Source organism: Carassius gibelio, chromosome B19, assembly GCF_023724105.1.
Source record: "Carassius gibelio isolate Cgi1373 ecotype wild population from Czech Republic chromosome B19, carGib1.2-hapl.c, whole genome shotgun sequence".
Lineage (NCBI taxonomy): Eukaryota > Metazoa > Chordata > Actinopteri > Cypriniformes > Cyprinidae > Carassius > Carassius gibelio.
The window spans coordinates 2,849,172-2,867,370 of NC_068414.1; the positions used below are offsets into that span (position 1 = coordinate 2,849,172).

The following is an 18,199-nucleotide window of genomic DNA, read 5'->3' on the forward strand; positions in this document are numbered from 1 at the left end:
TTGTACTTCGTTGAACAAGCATGGAAAAGCATTGTCTAGAGTGCTTCCACTAGTTCCCTGTAAAACACTGATAAGTTGCCCACTTCTAAAGTAGCAAGATACACTGCTTTGCTTCTGCTGGGAATCGAACCTGGGTCTCCTGCGCGGGAAACAACAACTCTGACATTCAGCCACCAGTGAGAGAAGCTGCGCTGTGCTCGTGGCTCTGGGGACAGCTGCCGCTTATGAGGAACGACTAACATGGCCTTAAAAACACGACCTCTGCTGCATTGGCCGGGAATCGGACCCGGGTCTCCCGCGTGGCAGGCGAGAATTCTACCACTGAACCACCAATGCTCTATTTCTGCAAGAATTCTACGAATTTATGTGGAAAATGCATCTCTTCAACTGGGTAATATCGACCAATGCTAAAGCTGAACAACTGACAGACAAACTGATCAAGTTCCATGGGTATTTGATGAACTGATATGAGCAAAAGTGTCTCTGAGCAAAGGGGAGTGGGGGAGGTCAATATCAAAAGTGAGAGGCGTTAACTTCTGTGGCCACCAGCTCCCTTAAGAACCACAGGGCACCTCAGCCTCCTGGACTGCACCAGATTTGTCAGTTCTTGCTGGGAGTCATTACCCTGCTCTTCCAACAAGCCACTGTCCAACTGTGACCTTGTAGCGCTGTCTTGGGGATCTTACATTACTTACCTTGCAGTTTATTCCACTTTCATGCAGGTCAGCATTGACCCTGGACATTTTTCTTCTGGTGTTTTTTAGAGACAACAAACAGGTCAGTTTACTCTCATTGGTTTCTTTAAGCATGACCTTTCTTGCCTGCAGCCTTTTTATTGCCTTCAGGAGTTTTTCACAGGTGCATGAGCCATAATTGCTTGTACTTCGTTGAACAAGCATGGAAAAGCATTGTCTAGAGTGCTTCCACTAGTTCCCTGTAAAACACTGATAAGTTGCCCACTTCTAAAGTAGCAAGATACACTGCTTTGCTTCTGCTGGGAATCGAACCTGGGTCTCCTGCGCGGGAAACAACAACTCTGACATTCAGCCACCAGTGAGAGAAGCTGCGCTGTGTTCGTGGCTCTGGGGACAGCTGCCGCTTATGAGGAACGACTAACATGGCCTTAAAAACACGACCTCTGCTGCATTGGCCGGGAATCGGACCCGGGTCTCCCGCGTGGCAGGCGAGAATTCTACCACTGAACCACCAATGCTCTATTTCTGCAAGAATTCTACGAATTTATGTGGAAAATGCATCTCTTCAACTGGGTAATATCGACCAATGCTAAAGCTGAACAACTGACAGACAAACTGATCAAGTTCCATGGGTATTTGATGAACTGATATGAGCAAAAGTGTCTCTGAGCAAAGGGGAGTGGGGGAGGTCAATATCAAAAGTGAGAGGCGTTAACTTCTGTGGCCACCAGCTCCCTTAAGAACCACAGGGCACCTCAGCCTCCTGGACTGCACCAGATTTGTCAGTTCTTGCTGGGAGTCATTACCCTGCTCTTCCAACAAGCCACTGTCCAACTGTGACCTTGTAGCGCTGTCTTGGGGATCTTACATTACTTACCTTGCAGTTTATTCCACTTTCATGCAGGTCAGCATTGACCCTGGACATTTTTCTTCTGGTGTTTTTTAGAGACAACAAACAGGTCAGTTTACTCTCATTGGTTTCTTTAAGCATGACCTTTCTTGCCTGCAGCCTTTTTATTGCCTTCAGGAGTTTTTCACAGGTGCATGAGCCATAATTGCTTGTACTTCGTTGAACAAGCATGGAAAAGCATTGTCTAGAGTGCTTCCACTAGTTCCCTGTAAAACACTGATAAGTTGCCCACTTCTAAAGTAGCAAGATACACTGCTTTGCTTCTGCTGGGAATTGAACCTGGGTCTCCTGCGCGGGAAACAACAACTCTGACATTCAGCCACCAGTGAGAGAAGCTGCGCTGTGTTCGTGGCTCTGGGGACAGCTGCCGCTTATGAGGAACGACTAACATGGCCTTAAAAACACGACCTCTGCTGCATTGGCCGGGAATCGGACCCGGGTCTGCCGCGTGGCAGGCGAGAATTCTACCACTGAACCACCAATGCTCTATTTCTGCAAGAATTCTACGAATTTATGTGGAAAATGCATCTCTTCAACTGGGTAATATCGACCAATGCTAAAGCTGAACAACTGACAGACAAACTGATCAAGTTCCATGGGTATTTGATGAACTGATATGAGCAAAAGTGTCTCTGAGCAAAGGGGAGTGGGGGAGGTCAATATCAAAAGTGAGAGGCGTTAACTTCTGTGGCCACCAGCTCCCTTAAGAACCACAGGGCACCTCAGCCTCCTGGACTGCACCAGATTTGTCAGTTCTTGCTGGGAGTCATTACCCTGCTCTTCCAACAAGCCACTGTCCAACTGTGACCTTGTAGCGCTGTCTTGGGGATCTTACATTACTTACCTTGCAGTTTATTCCACTTTCATGCAGGTCAGCATTGACCCTGGACATTTTTCTTCTGGTGTTTTTTAGAGACAACAAACAGGTCAGTTTACTCTCATTGGTTTCTTTAAGCATGACCTTTCTTGCCTGCAGCCTTTTTATTGCCTTCAGGAGTTTTTCACAGGTGCATGAGCCATAATTTCTTGTACTTCGTTGAACAAGCATGGAAAAGCATTGTCTAGAGTGCTTCCACTAGTTCCCTGTAAAACACTGATAAGTTGCCCACTTCTAAAGTAGCAAGATACACTGCTTTGCTTCTGCTGGGAATCGAACCTGGGTCTCCTGCGCGGGAAACAACAACTCTGACATTCAGCCACCAGTGAGAGAAGCTGCGCTGTGCTCGTGGCTCTGGGGACAGCTGCCGCTTATGAGGAACGACTAACATGGCCTTAAAAACACGACCTCTGCTGCATTGGCCGGGAATCGGACCCGGGTCTCCCGCGTGGCAGGCGAGAATTCTACCACTGAACCACCAATGCTCTATTTCTGCAAGAATTCTACGAATTTATGTGGAAAATGCATCTCTTCAACTGGGTAATATCGACCAATGCTAAAGCTGAACAACTGACAGACAAACTGATCAAGTTCCATGGGTATTTGATGAACTGATATGAGCAAAAGTGTCTCTGAGCAAAGGGGAGTGGGGGAGGTCAATATCAAAAGTGAGAGGCGTTAACTTCTGTGGCCACCAGCTCCCTTAAGAACCACAGGGCACCTCAGCCTCCTGGACTGCACCAGATTTGTCAGTTCTTGCTGGGAGTCATTACCCTGCTCTTCCAACAAGCCACTGTCCAACTGTGACCTTGTAGCGCTGTCTTGGGGATCTTACATTACTTACCTTGCAGTTTATTCCACTTTCATGCAGGTCAGCATTGACCCTGGACATTTTTCTTCTGGTGTTTTTTAGAGACAACAAACAGGTCAGTTTACTCTCATTGGTTTCTTTAAGCATGACCTTTCTTGCCTGCAGCCTTTTTATTGCCTTCAGGAGTTTTTCACAGGTGCATGAGCCATAATTGCTTGTACTTCGTTGAACAAGCATGGAAAAGCATTGTCTAGAGTGCTTCCACTAGTTCCCTGTAAAACACTGATAAGTTGCCCACTTCTAAAGTAGCAAGATACACTGCTTTGCTTCTGCTGGGAATTGAACCTGGGTCTCCTGCGCGGGAAACAACAACTCTGACATTCAGCCACCAGTGAGAGAAGCTGCGCTGTGTTCGTGGCTCTGGGGACAGCTGCCGCTTATGAGGAACGACTAACATGGCCTTAAAAACACGACCTCTGCTGCATTGGCCGGGAATCGGACCCGGGTCTCCCGCGTGGCAGGCGAGAATTCTACCACTGAACCACCAATGCTCTATTTCTGCAAGAATTCTACGAATTTATGTGGAAAATGCATCTCTTCAACTGGGTAATATCGACCAATGCTAAAGCTGAACAACTGACAGACAAACTGATCAAGTTCCATGGGTATTTGATGAACTGATATGAGCAAAAGTGTCTCTGAGCAAAGGGGAGTGGGGGAGGTCAATATCAAAAGTGAGAGGCGTTAACTTCTGTGGCCACCAGCTCCCTTAAGAACCACAGGGCACCTCAGCCTCCTGGACTGCACCAGATTTGTCAGTTCTTGCTGGGAGTCATTACCCTGCTCTTCCAACAAGCCACTGTCCAACTGTGACCTTGTAGCGCTGTCTTGGGGATCTTACATTACTTACCTTGCAGTTTATTCCACTTTCATGCAGGTCAGCATTGACCCTGGACATTTTTCTTCTGGTGTTTTTTAGAGACAACAAACAGGTCAGTTTACTCTCATTGGTTTCTTTAAGCATGACCTTTCTTGCCTGCAGCCTTTTTATTGCCTTCAGGAGTTTTTCACAGGTGCATGAGCCATAATTGCTTGTACTTCGTTGAACAAGCATGGAAAAGCATTGTCTAGAGTGCTTCCACTAGTTCCCTGTAAAACACTGATAAGTTGCCCACTTCTAAAGTAGCAAGATACACTGCTTTGCTTCTGCTGGGAATCGAACCTGGGTCTCCTGCGCGGGAAACAACAACTCTGACATTCAGCCACCAGTGAGAGAAGCTGCGCTGTGCTCGTGGCTCTGGGGACAGCTGCCGCTTATGAGGAACGACTAACATGGCCTTAAAAACACGACCTCTGCTGCATTGGCCGGGAATCGGACCCGGGTCTCCCGCGTGGCAGGCGAGAATTCTACCACTGAACCACCAATGCTCTATTTCTGCAAGAATTCTACGAATTTATGTGGAAAATGCATCTCTTCAACTGGGTAATATCGACCAATGCTAAAGCTGAACAACTGACAGACAAACTGATCAAGTTCCATGGGTATTTGATGAACTGATATGAGCAAAAGTGTCTCTGAGCAAAGGGGAGTGGGGGAGGTCAATATCAAAAGTGAGAGGCGTTAACTTCTGTGGCCACCAGCTCCCTTAAGAACCACAGGGCACCTCAGCCTCCTGGACTGCACCAGATTTGTCAGTTCTTGCTGGGAGTCATTACCCTGCTCTTCCAACAAGCCACTGTCCAACTGTGACCTTGTAGCGCTGTCTTGGGGATCTTACATTACTTACCTTGCAGTTTATTCCACTTTCATGCAGGTCAGCATTGACCCTGGACATTTTTCTTCTGGTGTTTTTTAGAGACAACAAACAGGTCAGTTTACTCTCATTGGTTTCTTTAAGCATGACCTTTCTTGCCTGCAGCCTTTTTATTGCCTTCAGGAGTTTTTCACAGGTGCATGAGCCATAATTGCTTGTACTTCGTTGAACAAGCATGGAAAAGCATTGTCTAGAGTGCTTCCACTAGTTCCCTGTAAAACACTGATAAGTTGCCCACTTCTAAAGTAGCAAGATACACTGCTTTGCTTCTGCTGGGAATTGAACCTGGGTCTCCTGCGCGGGAAACAACAACTCTGACATTCAGCCACCAGTGAGAGAAGCTGCGCTGTGTTCGTGGCTCTGGGGACAGCTGCCGCTTATGAGGAACGACTAACATGGCCTTAAAAACACGACCTCTGCTGCATTGGCCGGGAATCGGACCCGGGTCTCCCGCGTGGCAGGCGAGAATTCTACCACTGAACCACCAATGCTCTATTTCTGCAAGAATTCTACGAATTTATGTGGAAAATGCATCTCTTCAACTGGGTAATATCGACCAATGCTAAAGCTGAACAACTGACAGACAAACTGATCAAGTTCCATGGGTATTTGATGAACTGATATGAGCAAAAGTGTCTCTGAGCAAAGGGGAGTGGGGGAGGTCAATATCAAAAGTGAGAGGCGTTAACTTCTGTGGCCACCAGCTCCCTTAAGAACCACAGGGCACCTCAGCCTCCTGGACTGCACCAGATTTGTCAGTTCTTGCTGGGAGTCATTACCCTGCTCTTCCAACAAGCCACTGTCCAACTGTGACCTTGTAGCGCTGTCTTGGGGATCTTACATTACTTACCTTGCAGTTTATTCCACTTTCATGCAGGTCAGCATTGACCCTGGACATTTTTCTTCTGGTGTTTTTTAGAGACAACAAACAGGTCAGTTTACTCTCATTGGTTTCTTTAAGCATGACCTTTCTTGCCTGCAGCCTTTTTATTGCCTTCAGGAGTTTTTCACAGGTGCATGAGCCATAATTGCTTGTACTTCGTTGAACAAGCATGGAAAAGCATTGTCTAGAGTGCTTCCACTAGTTCCCTGTAAAACACTGATAAGTTGCCCACTTCTAAAGTAGCAAGATACACTGCTTTGCTTCTGCTGGGAATTGAACCTGGGTCTCCTGCGCGGGAAACAACAACTCTGACATTCAGCCACCAGTGAGAGAAGCTGCGCTGTGTTCGTGGCTCTGGGGACAGCTGCCGCTTATGAGGAACGACTAACATGGCCTTAAAAACACGACCTCTGCTGCATTGGCCGGGAATCGGACCCGGGTCTCCCGCGTGGCAGGCGAGAATTCTACCACTGAACCACCAATGCTCTATTTCTGCAAGAATTCTACGAATTTATGTGGAAAATGCATCTCTTCAACTGGGTAATATCGACCAATGCTAAAGCTGAACAACTGACAGACAAACTGATCAAGTTCCATGGGTATTTGATGAACTGATATGAGCAAAAGTGTCTCTGAGCAAAGGGGAGTGGGGGAGGTCAATATCAAAAGTGAGAGGCGTTAACTTCTGTGGCCACCAGCTCCCTTAAGAACCACAGGGCACCTCAGCCTCCTGGACTGCACCAGATTTGTCAGTTCTTGCTGGGAGTCATTACCCTGCTCTTCCAACAAGCCACTGTCCAACTGTGACCTTGTAGCGCTGTCTTGGGGATCTTACATTACTTACCTTGCAGTTTATTCCACTTTCATGCAGGTCAGCATTGACCCTGGACATTTTTCTTCTGGTGTTTTTTAGAGACAACAAACAGGTCAGTTTACTCTCATTGGTTTCTTTAAGCATGACCTTTCTTGCCTGCAGCCTTTTTATTGCCTTCAGGAGTTTTTCACAGGTGCATGAGCCATAATTGCTTGTACTTCGTTGAACAAGCATGGAAAAGCATTGTCTAGAGTGCTTCCACTAGTTCCCTGTAAAACACTGATAAGTTGCCCACTTCTAAAGTAGCAAGATACACTGCTTTGCTTCTGCTGGGAATCGAACCTGGGTCTCCTGCGCGGGAAACAACAACTCTGACATTCAGCCACCAGTGAGAGAAGCTGCGCTGTGCTCGTGGCTCTTGGGACAGCTGCCGCTTATGAGGAACGACTAACATGGCCTTCAAAACACGACCTCTGCTGCATTGGCCGGGAATCGGACCCGGGTCTCCCGCGTGGCAGGCGAGAATTCTACCACTGAACCACCAATGCTCTATTTCTGCATGAATTCTACGAATTTATGTGGAAAATGCATCTCTTCAACTGGGTAATATCGACCAATGCTAAAGCTGAACAACTGACAGACAAACTGATCAAGTTCCATGGGTATTTGATGAACTGATATGAGCAAAAGTGTCTCTGAGCAAAGGGGAGTGGGGGAGGTCAATATCAAAAGTGAGAGGCGTTAACTTCTGTGGCCACCAGCTCCCTTAAGAACCACAGGGCACCTCAGCCTCCTGGACTGCACCAGATTTGTCAGTTCTTGCTGGGAGTCATTACCCTGCTCTTCCAACAAGCCACTGTCCAACTGTGACCTTGTAGCGCTGTCTTGGGGATCTTACATTACTTACCTTGCAGTTTATTCCACTTTCATGCAGGTCAGCATTGACCCTGGACATTTTTCTTCTGGTGTTTTTTAGAGACAACAAACAGGTCAGTTTACTCTCATTGGTTTCTTTAAGCATGACCTTTCTTGCCTGCAGCCTTTTTATTGCCTTCAGGAGTTTTTCACAGGTGCATGAGCCATAATTGCTTGTACTTCGTTGAACAAGCATGGAAAAGCATTGTCTAGAGTGCTTCCACTAGTTCCCTGTAAAACACTGATAAGTTGCCCACTTCTAAAGTAGCAAGATACACTGCTTTGCTTCTGCTGGGAATCGAACCTGGGTCTCCTGCGCGGGAAACAACAACTCTGACATTCAGCCACCAGTGAGAGAAGCTGCGCTGTGCTCGTGGCTCTGGGGACAGCTGCCGCTTATGAGGAACGACTAACATGGCCTTAAAAACACGACCTCTGCTGCATTGGCCGGGAATCGGACCCGGGTCTCCCGCGTGGCAGGCGAGAATTCTACCACTGAACCACCAATGCTCTATTTCTGCAAGAATTCTACGAATTTATGTGGAAAATGCATCTCTTCAACTGGGTAATATCGACCAATGCTAAAGCTGAACAACTGACAGACAAACTGATCAAGTTCCATGGGTATTTGATGAACTGATATGAGCAAAAGTGTCTCTGAGCAAAGGGGAGTGGGGGAGGTCAATATCAAAAGTGAGAGGCGTTAACTTCTGTGGCCACCAGCTCCCTTAAGAACCACAGGGCACCTCAGCCTCCTGGACTGCACCAGATTTGTCAGTTCTTGCTGGGAGTCATTACCCTGCTCTTCCAACAAGCCACTGTCCAACTGTGACCTTGTAGCGCTGTCTTGGGGATCTTACATTACTTACCTTGCAGTTTATTCCACTTTCATGCAGGTCAGCATTGACCCTGGACATTTTTCTTCTGGTGTTTTTTAGAGACAACAAACAGGTCAGTTTACTCTCATTGGTTTCTTTAAGCATGACCTTTCTTGCCTGCAGCCTTTTTATTGCCTTCAGGAGTTTTTCACAGGTGCATGAGCCATAATTGCTTGTACTTCGTTGAACAAGCATGGAAAAGCATTGTCTAGAGTGCTTCCACTAGTTCCCTGTAAAACACTGATAAGTTGCCCACTTCTAAAGTAGCAAGATACACTGCTTTGCTTCTGCTGGGAATTGAACCTGGGTCTCCTGCGCGGGAAACAACAACTCTGACATTCAGCCACCAGTGAGAGAAGCTGCGCTGTGTTCGTGGCTCTGGGGACAGCTGCCGCTTATGAGGAACGACTAACATGGCCTTAAAAACACGACCTCTGCTGCATTGGCCGGGAATCGGACCCGGGTCTCCCGCGTGGCAGGCGAGAATTCTACCACTGAACCACCAATGCTCTATTTCTGCAAGAATTCTACGAATTTATGTGGAAAATGCATCTCTTCAACTGGGTAATATCGACCAATGCTAAAGCTGAACAACTGACAGACAAACTGATCAAGTTCCATGGGTATTTGATGAACTGATATGAGCAAAAGTGTCTCTGAGCAAAGGGGAGTGGGGGAGGTCAATATCAAAAGTGAGAGGCGTTAACTTCTGTGGCCACCAGCTCCCTTAAGAACCACAGGGCACCTCAGCCTCCTGGACTGCACCAGATTTGTCAGTTCTTGCTGGGAGTCATTACCCTGCTCTTCCAACAAGCCACTGTCCAACTGTGACCTTGTAGCGCTGTCTTGGGGATCTTACATTACTTACCTTGCAGTTTATTCCACTTTCATGCAGGTCAGCATTGACCCTGGACATTTTTCTTCTGGTGTTTTTTAGAGACAACAAACAGGTCAGTTTACTCTCATTGGTTTCTTTAAGCATGACCTTTCTTGCCTGCAGCCTTTTTATTGCCTTCAGGAGTTTTTCACAGGTGCATGAGCCATAATTGCTTGTACTTCGTTGAACAAGCATGGAAAAGCATTGTCTAGAGTGCTTCCACTAGTTCCCTGTAAAACACTGATAAGTTGCCCACTTCTAAAGTAGCAAGATACACTGCTTTGCTTCTGCTGGGAATTGAACCTGGGTCTCCTGCGCGGGAAACAACAACTCTGACATTCAGCCACCAGTGAGAGAAGCTGCGCTGTGTTCGTGGCTCTGGGGACAGCTGCCGCTTATGAGGAACGACTAACATGGCCTTAAAAACACGACCTCTGCTGCATTGGCCGGGAATCGGACCCGGGTCTCCCGCGTGGCAGGCGAGAATTCTACCACTGAACCACCAATGCTCTATTTCTGCAAGAATTCTACGAATTTATGTGGAAAATGCATCTCTTCAACTGGGTAATATCGACCAATGCTAAAGCTGAACAACTGACAGACAAACTGATCAAGTTCCATGGGTATTTGATGAACTGATATGAGCAAAAGTGTCTCTGAGCAAAGGGGAGTGGGGGAGGTCAATATCAAAAGTGAGAGGCGTTAACTTCTGTGGCCACCAGCTCCCTTAAGAACCACAGGGCACCTCAGCCTCCTGGACTGCACCAGATTTGTCAGTTCTTGCTGGGAGTCATTACCCTGCTCTTCCAACAAGCCACTGTCCAACTGTGACCTTGTAGCGCTGTCTTGGGGATCTTACATTACTTACCTTGCAGTTTATTCCACTTTCATGCAGGTCAGCATTGACCCTGGACATTTTTCTTCTGGTGTTTTTTAGAGACAACAAACAGGTCAGTTTACTCTCATTGGTTTCTTTAAGCATGACCTTTCTTGCCTGCAGCCTTTTTATTGCCTTCAGGAGTTTTTCACAGGTGCATGAGCCATAATTGCTTGTACTTCGTTGAACAAGCATGGAAAAGCATTGTCTAGAGTGCTTCCACTAGTTCCCTGTAAAACACTGATAAGTTGCCCACTTCTAAAGTAGCAAGATACACTGCTTTGCTTCTGCTGGGAATCGAACCTGGGTCTCCTGCGCGGGAAACAACAACTCTGACATTCAGCCACCAGTGAGAGAAGCTGCGCTGTGCTCGTGGCTCTTGGGACAGCTGCCGCTTATGAGGAACGACTAACATGGCCTTCAAAACACGACCTCTGCTGCATTGGCCGGGAATCGGACCCGGGTCTCCCGCGTGGCAGGCGAGAATTCTACCACTGAACCACCAATGCTCTATTTCTGCATGAATTCTACGAATTTATGTGGAAAATGCATCTCTTCAACTGGGTAATATCGACCAATGCTAAAGCTGAACAACTGACAGACAAACTGATCAAGTTCCATGGGTATTTGATGAACTGATATGAGCAAAAGTGTCTCTGAGCAAAGGGGAGTGGGGGAGGTCAATATCAAAAGTGAGAGGCGTTAACTTCTGTGGCCACCAGCTCCCTTAAGAACCACAGGGCACCTCAGCCTCCTGGACTGCACCAGATTTGTCAGTTCTTGCTGGGAGTCATTACCCTGCTCTTCCAACAAGCCACTGTCCAACTGTGACCTTGTAGCGCTGTCTTGGGGATCTTACATTACTTACCTTGCAGTTTATTCCACTTTCATGCAGGTCAGCATTGACCCTGGACATTTTTCTTCTGGTGTTTTTTAGAGACAACAAACAGGTCAGTTTACTCTCATTGGTTTCTTTAAGCATGACCTTTCTTGCCTGCAGCCTTTTTATTGCCTTCAGGAGTTTTTCACAGGTGCATGAGCCATAATTTCTTGTACTTCGTTGAACAAGCATGGAAAAGCATTGTCGAGAGTGCTTCCACTAGTTCCCTGTAAAACACTGATAAGTTGCCCACTTCTAAAGTAGCAAGATACACTGCTTTGCTTCTGCTGGGAATCGAACCTGGGTCTCCTGCGCGGGAAACAACAACTCTGACATTCAGCCACCAGTGAGAGAAGCTGCGCTGTGCTCGTGGCTCTGGGGACAGCTGCCGCTTATGAGGAACGACTAACATGGCCTTAAAAACACGACCTCTGCTGCATTGGCCGGGAATCGGACCCGGGTCTCCCGCGTGGCAGGCGAGAATTCTACCACTGAACCACCAATGCTCTATTTCTGCAAGAATTCTACGAATTTATGTGGAAAATGCATCTCTTCAACTGGGTAATATCGACCAATGCTAAAGCTGAACAACTGACAGACAAACTGATCAAGTTCCATGGGTATTTGATGAACTGATATGAGCAAAAGTGTCTCTGAGCAAAGGGGAGTGGGGGAGGTCAATATCAAAAGTGAGAGGCGTTAACTTCTGTGGCCACCAGCTCCCTTAAGAACCACAGGGCACCTCAGCCTCCTGGACTGCACCAGATTTGTCAGTTCTTGCTGGGAGTCATTACCCTGCTATTCCAACAAGCCACTGTCCAACTGTGACCTTGTAGCGCTGTCTTGGGGATCTTACATTACTTACCTTGCAGTTTATTCCACTTTCATGCAGGTCAGCATTGACCCTGGACATTTTTCTTCTGGTGTTTTTTAGAGACAACAAACAGGTCAGTTTACTCTCATTGGTTTCTTTAAGCATGACCTTTCTTGCCTGCAGCCTTTTTATTGCCTTCAGGAGTTTTTCACAGGTGCATGAGCCATAATTTCTTGTACTTCGTTGAACAAGCATGGAAAAGCATTGTCTAGAGTGCTTCCACTAGTTCCCTGTAAAACACTGATAAGTTGCCCACTTCTAAAGTAGCAAGATACACTGCTTTGCTTCTGCTGGGAATCGAACCTGGGTCTCCTGCGCGGGAAACAACAACTCTGACATTCAGCCACCAGTGAGAGAAGCTGCGCTGTGCTCGTGGCTCTGGGGACAGCTGCCGCTTATGAGGAACGACTAACATGGCCTTAAAAACACGACCTCTGCTGCATTGGCCGGGAATCGGACCCGGGTCTCCCGCGTGGCAGGCGAGAATTCTACCACTGAACCACCAATGCTCTATTTCTGCAAGAATTCTACGAATTTATGTGGAAAATGCATCTCTTCAACTGGGTAATATCGACCAATGCTAAAGCTGAACAACTGACAGACAAACTGATCAAGTTCCATGGGTATTTGATGAACTGATATGAGCAAAAGTGTCTCTGAGCAAAGGGGAGTGGGGGAGGTCAATATCAAAAGTGAGAGGCGTTAACTTCTGTGGCCACCAGCTCCCTTAAGAACCACAGGGCACCTCAGCCTCCTGGACTGCACCAGATTTGTCAGTTCTTGCTGGGAGTCATTACCCTGCTCTTCCAACAAGCCACTGTCCAACTGTGACCTTGTAGCGCTGTCTTGGGGATCTTACATTACTTACCTTGCAGTTTATTCCACTTTCATGCAGGTCAGCATTGACCCTGGACATTTTTCTTCTGGTGTTTTTTAGAGACAACAAACAGGTCAGTTTACTCTCATTGGTTTCTTTAAGCATGACCTTTCTTGCCTGCAGCCTTTTTATTGCCTTCAGGAGTTTTTCACAGGTGCATGAGCCATAATTGCTTGTACTTCGTTGAACAAGCATGGAAAAGCATTGTCTAGAGTGCTTCCACTAGTTCCCTGTAAAACACTGATAAGTTGCCCACTTCTAAAGTAGCAAGATACACTGCTTTGCTTCTGCTGGGAATTGAACCTGGGTCTCCTGCGCGGGAAACAACAACTCTGACATTCAGCCACCAGTGAGAGAAGCTGCGCTGTGTTCGTGGCTCTGGGGACAGCTGCCGCTTATGAGGAACGACTAACATGGCCTTAAAAACACGACCTCTGCTGCATTGGCCGGGAATCGGACCCGGGTCTCCCGCGTGGCAGGCGAGAATTCTACCACTGAACCACCAATGCTCTATTTCTGCAAGAATTCTACGAATTTATGTGGAAAATGCATCTCTTCAACTGGGTAATATCGACCAATGCTAAAGCTGAACATCTGACAGACAAACTGATCAAGTTCCATGGGTATTTGATGAACTGATATGAGCAAAAGTGTCTCTGAGCAAAGGGGAGTGGGGGAGGTCAATATCAAAAGTGAGAGGCGTTAACTTCTGTGGCCACCAGCTCCCTTAAGAACCACAGGGCACCTCAGCCTCTTGGACTGCACCAGATTTGTCAGTTCTTGCTGGGAGTCATTACCCTGCTCTTCCAACAAGCCACTGTCCAACTGTGACCTTGTAGCGCTGTCTTGGGGATCTTACATTACTTACCTTGCAGTTTATTCCACTTTCATGCAGGTCAGCATTGACCCTGGACATTTTTCTTCTGGTGTTTTTTAGAGACAACAAACAGGTCAGTTTACTCTCATTGGTTTCTTTAAGCATGACCTTTCTTGCCTGCAGCCTTTTTATTGCCTTCAGGAGTTTTTCACAGGTGCATGAGCCATAATTTCTTGTACTTCGTTGAACAAGCATGGAAAAGCATTGTCTAGAGTGCTTCCACTAGTTCCCTGTAAAACACTGATAAGTTGCCCACTTCTAAAGTAGCAAGATACACTGCTTTGCTTCTGCTGGGAATCGAACCTGGGTCTCCTGCGCGGGAAACAACAACTCTGACATTCAGCCACCAGTGAGAGAAGCTGCGCTGTGCTCGTGGCTCTGGGGACAGCTGCCGCTTATGAGGAACGACTAACATGGCCTTAAAAACACGACCTCTGCTGCATTGGCCGGGAATCGGACCCGGGTCTCCCGCGTGGCAGGCGAGAATTCTACCACTGAACCACCAATGCTCTATTTCTGCAAGAATTCTACGAATTTATGTGGAAAATGCATCTCTTCAACTGGGTAATATCGACCAATGCTAAAGCTGAACAACTGACAGACAAACTGATCAAGTTCCATGGGTATTTGATGAACTGATATGAGCAAAAGTGTCTCTGAGCAAAGGGGAGTGGGGGAGGTCAATATCAAAAGTGAGAGGCGTTAACTTCTGTGGCCACCAGCTCCCTTAAGAACCACAGGGCACCTCAGCCTCCTGGACTGCACCAGATTTGTCAGTTCTTGCTGGGAGTCATTACCCTGCTCTTCCAACAAGCCACTGTCCAACTGTGACCTTGTAGCGCTGTCTTGGGGATCTTACATTACTTACCTTGCAGTTTATTCCACTTTCATGCAGGTCAGCATTGACCCTGGACATTTTTCTTCTGGTGTTTTTTAGAGACAACAAACAGGTCAGTTTACTCTCATTGGTTTCTTTAAGCATGACCTTTCTTGCCTGCAGCCTTTTTATTGCCTTCAGGAGTTTTTCACAGGTGCATGAGCCATAATTGCTTGTACTTCGTTGAACAAGCATGGAAAAGCATTGTCTAGAGTGCTTCCACTAGTTCCCTGTAAAACACTGATAAGTTGCCCACTTCTAAAGTAGCAAGATACACTGCTTTGCTTCTGCTGGGAATTGAACCTGGGTCTCCTGCGCGGGAAACAACAACTCTGACATTCAGCCACCAGTGAGAGAAGCTGCGCTGTGTTCGTGGCTCTGGGGACAGCTGCCGCTTATGAGGAACGACTAACATGGCCTTAAAAACACGACCTCTGCTGCATTGGCCGGGAATCGGACCCGGGTCTCCCGCGTGGCAGGCGAGAATTCTACCACTGAACCACCAATGCTCTATTTCTGCAAGAATTCTACGAATTTATGTGGAAAATGCATCTCTTCAACTGGGTAATATCGACCAATGCTAAAGCTGAACAACTGACAGACAAACTGATCAAGTTCCATGGGTATTTGATGAACTGATATGAGCAAAAGTGTCTCTGAGCAAAGGGGAGTGGGGGAGGTCAATATCAAAAGTGAGAGGCGTTAACTTCTGTGGCCACCAGCTCCCTTAAGAACCACAGGGCACCTCAGCCTCCTGGACTGCACCAGATTTGTCAGTTCTTGCTGGGAGTCATTACCCTGCTCTTCCAACAAGCCACTGTCCAACTGTGACCTTGTAGCGCTGTCTTGGGGATCTTACATTACTTACCTTGCAGTTTATTCCACTTTCATGCAGGTCAGCATTGACCCTGGACATTTTTCTTCTGGTGTTTTTTAGAGACAACAAACAGGTCAGTTTACTCTCATTGGTTTCTTTAAGCATGACCTTTCTTGCCTGCAGCCTTTTTATTGCCTTCAGGAGTTTTTCACAGGTGCATGAGCCATAATTGCTTGTACTTCGTTGAACAAGCATGGAAAAGCATTGTCTAGAGTGCTTCCACTAGTTCCCTGTAAAACACTGATAAGTTGCCCACTTCTAAAGTAGCAAGATACACTGCTTTGCTTCTGCTGGGAATTGAACCTGGGTCTCCTGCGCGGGAAACAACAACTCTGACATTCAGCCACCAGTGAGAGAAGCTGCGCTGTGTTCGTGGCTCTGGGGACAGCTGCCGCTTATGAGGAACGACTAACATGGCCTTAAAAACACGACCTCTGCTGCATTGGCCGGGAATCGGACCCGGGTCTCCCGCGTGGCAGGCGAGAATTCTACCACTGAACCACCAATGCTCTATTTCTGCATGAATTCTACGAATTTATGTGGAAAATGCATCTCTTCAACTGGGTAATATCGACCAATGCTAAAGCTGAACAACTGACAGACAAACTGATCAAGTTCCATGGGTATTTGATGAACTGATATGAGCAAAAGTGTCTCTGAGCAAAGGGGAGTGGGGGAGGTCAATATCAAAAGTGAGAGGCGTTAACTTCTGTGGCCACCAGCTCCCTTAAGAACCACAGGGCACCTCAGCCTCCTGGACTGCACCAGATTTGTCAGTTCTTGCTGGGAGTCATTACCCTGCTCTTCCAACAAGCCACTGTCCAACTGTGACCTTGTAGCGCTGTCTTGGGGATCTTACATTACTTACCTTGCAGTTTATTCCACTTTCATGCAGGTCAGCATTGACCCTGGACATTTTTCTTCTGGTGTTTTTTAGAGACAACAAACAGGTCAGTTTACTCTCATTGGTTTCTTTAAGCATGACCTTTCTTGCCTGCAGCCTTTTTATTGCCTTCAGGAGTTTTTCACAGGTGCATGAGCCATAATTGCTTGTACTTCGTTGAACAAGCATGGAAAAGCATTGTCTAGAGTGCTTCCACTAGTTCCCTGTAAAACACTGATAAGTTGCCCACTTCTAAAGTAGCAAGATACACTGCTTTGCTTCTGCTGGGAATTGAACCTGGGTCTCCTGCGCGGGAAACAACAACTCTGACATTCAGCCACCAGTGAGAGAAGCTGCGCTGTGTTCGTGGCTCTGGGGACAGCTGCCGCTTATGAGGAACGACTAACATGGCCTTAAAAACACGACCTCTGCTGCATTGGCCGGGAATCGGACCCGGGTCTGCCGCGTGGCAGGCGAGAATTCTACCACTGAACCACCAATGCTCTATTTCTGCAAGAATTCTACGAATTTATGTGGAAAATGCATCTCTTCAACTGGGTAATATCGACCAATGCTAAAGCTGAACAACTGACAGACAAACTGATCAAGTTCCATGGGTATTTGATGAACTGATATGAGCAAAAGTGTCTCTGAGCAAAGGGGAGTGGGGGAGGTCAATATCAAAAGTGAGAGGCGTTAACTTCTGTGGCCACCAGCTCCCTTAAGAACCACAGGGCACCTCAGCCTCCTGGACTGCACCAGATTTGTCAGTTCTTGCTGGGAGTCATTACCCTGCTATTCCAACAAGCCACTGTCCAACTGTGACCTTGTAGCGCTGTCTTGGGGATCTTACATTACTTACCTTGCAGTTTATTCCACTTTCATGCAGGTCAGCATTGACCCTGGACATTTTTCTTCTGGTGTTTTTTAGAGACAACAAACAGGTCAGTTTACTCTCATTGGTTTCTTTAAGCATGACCTTTCTTGCCTGCAGCCTTTTTATTGCCTTCAGGAGTTTTTCACAGGTGCATGAGCCATAATTTCTTGTACTTCGTTGAACAAGCATGGAAAAGCATTGTCTAGAGTGCTTCCACTAGTTCCCTGTAAAACACTGATAAGTTGCCCACTTCTAAAGTAGCAAGATACACTGCTTTGCTTCTGCTGGGAATCGAACCTGGGTCTCCTGCGCGGGAAACAACAACTCTGACATTCAGCCACCAGTGAGAGAAGCTGCGCTGTGCTCGTGGCTCTGGGGACAGCTGCCGCTTATGAGGAACGACTAACATGGCCTTAAAAACACGACCTCTGCTGCATTGGCCGGGAATCGGACCCGGGTCTCCCGCGTGGCAGGCGAGAATTCTACCACTGAACCACCAATGCTCTATTTCTGCAAGAATTCTACGAATTTATGTGGAAAATGCATCTCTTCAACTGGGTAATATCGACCAATGCTAAAGCTGAACAACTGACAGACAAACTGATCAAGTTCCATGGGTATTTGATGAACTGATATGAGCAAAAGTGTCTCTGAGCAAAGGGGAGTGGGGGAGGTCAATATCAAAAGTGAGAGGCGTTAACTTCTGTGGCCACCAGCTCCCTTAAGAACCACAGGGCACCTCAGCCTCCTGGACTGCACCAGATTTGTCAGTTCTTGCTGGGAGTCATTACCCTGCTCTTCCAACAAGCCACTGTCCAACTGTGAC

The 18,199-nt window shown here is 47.1% G+C and overlaps 19 non-coding genes across 19 annotated transcripts; all 19 read right to left on the bottom strand.

Annotated features, from left to right (window-relative positions):
* Window positions 1-265: 265 nt before the first annotated feature.
* Window positions 266-336, bottom strand: trnag-gcc (transfer RNA glycine (anticodon GCC)). The gene has a single exon. It is a non-coding gene; the product is annotated as a tRNA-Gly (tRNA).
* Window positions 337-1,142: 806 nt separating this feature from the next.
* trnag-gcc (transfer RNA glycine (anticodon GCC)) lies at window positions 1,143-1,213 on the bottom strand. Its single transcript has one exon. It is a non-coding gene; the product is annotated as a tRNA-Gly (tRNA).
* Window positions 1,214-2,896: 1,683 nt separating this feature from the next.
* Window positions 2,897-2,967, bottom strand: trnag-gcc (transfer RNA glycine (anticodon GCC)). Its single transcript has one exon. It is a non-coding gene; the product is annotated as a tRNA-Gly (tRNA).
* Window positions 2,968-3,773: 806 nt separating this feature from the next.
* Window positions 3,774-3,844, bottom strand: trnag-gcc (transfer RNA glycine (anticodon GCC)). The gene has a single exon. It is a non-coding gene; the product is annotated as a tRNA-Gly (tRNA).
* An 806-nt stretch (window positions 3,845-4,650) lies between these two features.
* On the bottom strand, window positions 4,651-4,721 carry trnag-gcc (transfer RNA glycine (anticodon GCC)). Its single transcript has one exon. It is a non-coding gene; the product is annotated as a tRNA-Gly (tRNA).
* An 806-nt stretch (window positions 4,722-5,527) lies between these two features.
* trnag-gcc (transfer RNA glycine (anticodon GCC)) lies at window positions 5,528-5,598 on the bottom strand. The gene has a single exon. It is a non-coding gene; the product is annotated as a tRNA-Gly (tRNA).
* An 806-nt stretch (window positions 5,599-6,404) lies between these two features.
* On the bottom strand, window positions 6,405-6,475 carry trnag-gcc (transfer RNA glycine (anticodon GCC)). The gene has a single exon. It is a non-coding gene; the product is annotated as a tRNA-Gly (tRNA).
* An 806-nt stretch (window positions 6,476-7,281) lies between these two features.
* Window positions 7,282-7,352, bottom strand: trnag-gcc (transfer RNA glycine (anticodon GCC)). The gene has a single exon. It is a non-coding gene; the product is annotated as a tRNA-Gly (tRNA).
* Window positions 7,353-8,158: 806 nt separating this feature from the next.
* Window positions 8,159-8,229, bottom strand: trnag-gcc (transfer RNA glycine (anticodon GCC)). Its single transcript has one exon. It is a non-coding gene; the product is annotated as a tRNA-Gly (tRNA).
* Window positions 8,230-9,035: 806 nt separating this feature from the next.
* trnag-gcc (transfer RNA glycine (anticodon GCC)) lies at window positions 9,036-9,106 on the bottom strand. The gene has a single exon. It is a non-coding gene; the product is annotated as a tRNA-Gly (tRNA).
* Window positions 9,107-9,912: 806 nt separating this feature from the next.
* On the bottom strand, window positions 9,913-9,983 carry trnag-gcc (transfer RNA glycine (anticodon GCC)). The gene has a single exon. It is a non-coding gene; the product is annotated as a tRNA-Gly (tRNA).
* An 806-nt stretch (window positions 9,984-10,789) lies between these two features.
* On the bottom strand, window positions 10,790-10,860 carry trnag-gcc (transfer RNA glycine (anticodon GCC)). Its single transcript has one exon. It is a non-coding gene; the product is annotated as a tRNA-Gly (tRNA).
* Window positions 10,861-11,666: 806 nt separating this feature from the next.
* On the bottom strand, window positions 11,667-11,737 carry trnag-gcc (transfer RNA glycine (anticodon GCC)). The gene has a single exon. It is a non-coding gene; the product is annotated as a tRNA-Gly (tRNA).
* An 806-nt stretch (window positions 11,738-12,543) lies between these two features.
* Window positions 12,544-12,614, bottom strand: trnag-gcc (transfer RNA glycine (anticodon GCC)). Its single transcript has one exon. It is a non-coding gene; the product is annotated as a tRNA-Gly (tRNA).
* Window positions 12,615-13,420: 806 nt separating this feature from the next.
* Window positions 13,421-13,491, bottom strand: trnag-gcc (transfer RNA glycine (anticodon GCC)). The gene has a single exon. It is a non-coding gene; the product is annotated as a tRNA-Gly (tRNA).
* An 806-nt stretch (window positions 13,492-14,297) lies between these two features.
* trnag-gcc (transfer RNA glycine (anticodon GCC)) lies at window positions 14,298-14,368 on the bottom strand. The gene has a single exon. It is a non-coding gene; the product is annotated as a tRNA-Gly (tRNA).
* An 806-nt stretch (window positions 14,369-15,174) lies between these two features.
* On the bottom strand, window positions 15,175-15,245 carry trnag-gcc (transfer RNA glycine (anticodon GCC)). Its single transcript has one exon. It is a non-coding gene; the product is annotated as a tRNA-Gly (tRNA).
* An 806-nt stretch (window positions 15,246-16,051) lies between these two features.
* On the bottom strand, window positions 16,052-16,122 carry trnag-gcc (transfer RNA glycine (anticodon GCC)). The gene has a single exon. It is a non-coding gene; the product is annotated as a tRNA-Gly (tRNA).
* Window positions 16,123-17,805: 1,683 nt separating this feature from the next.
* On the bottom strand, window positions 17,806-17,876 carry trnag-gcc (transfer RNA glycine (anticodon GCC)). Its single transcript has one exon. It is a non-coding gene; the product is annotated as a tRNA-Gly (tRNA).
* Between the last annotated feature and the right edge of the window lie 323 nt (window positions 17,877-18,199).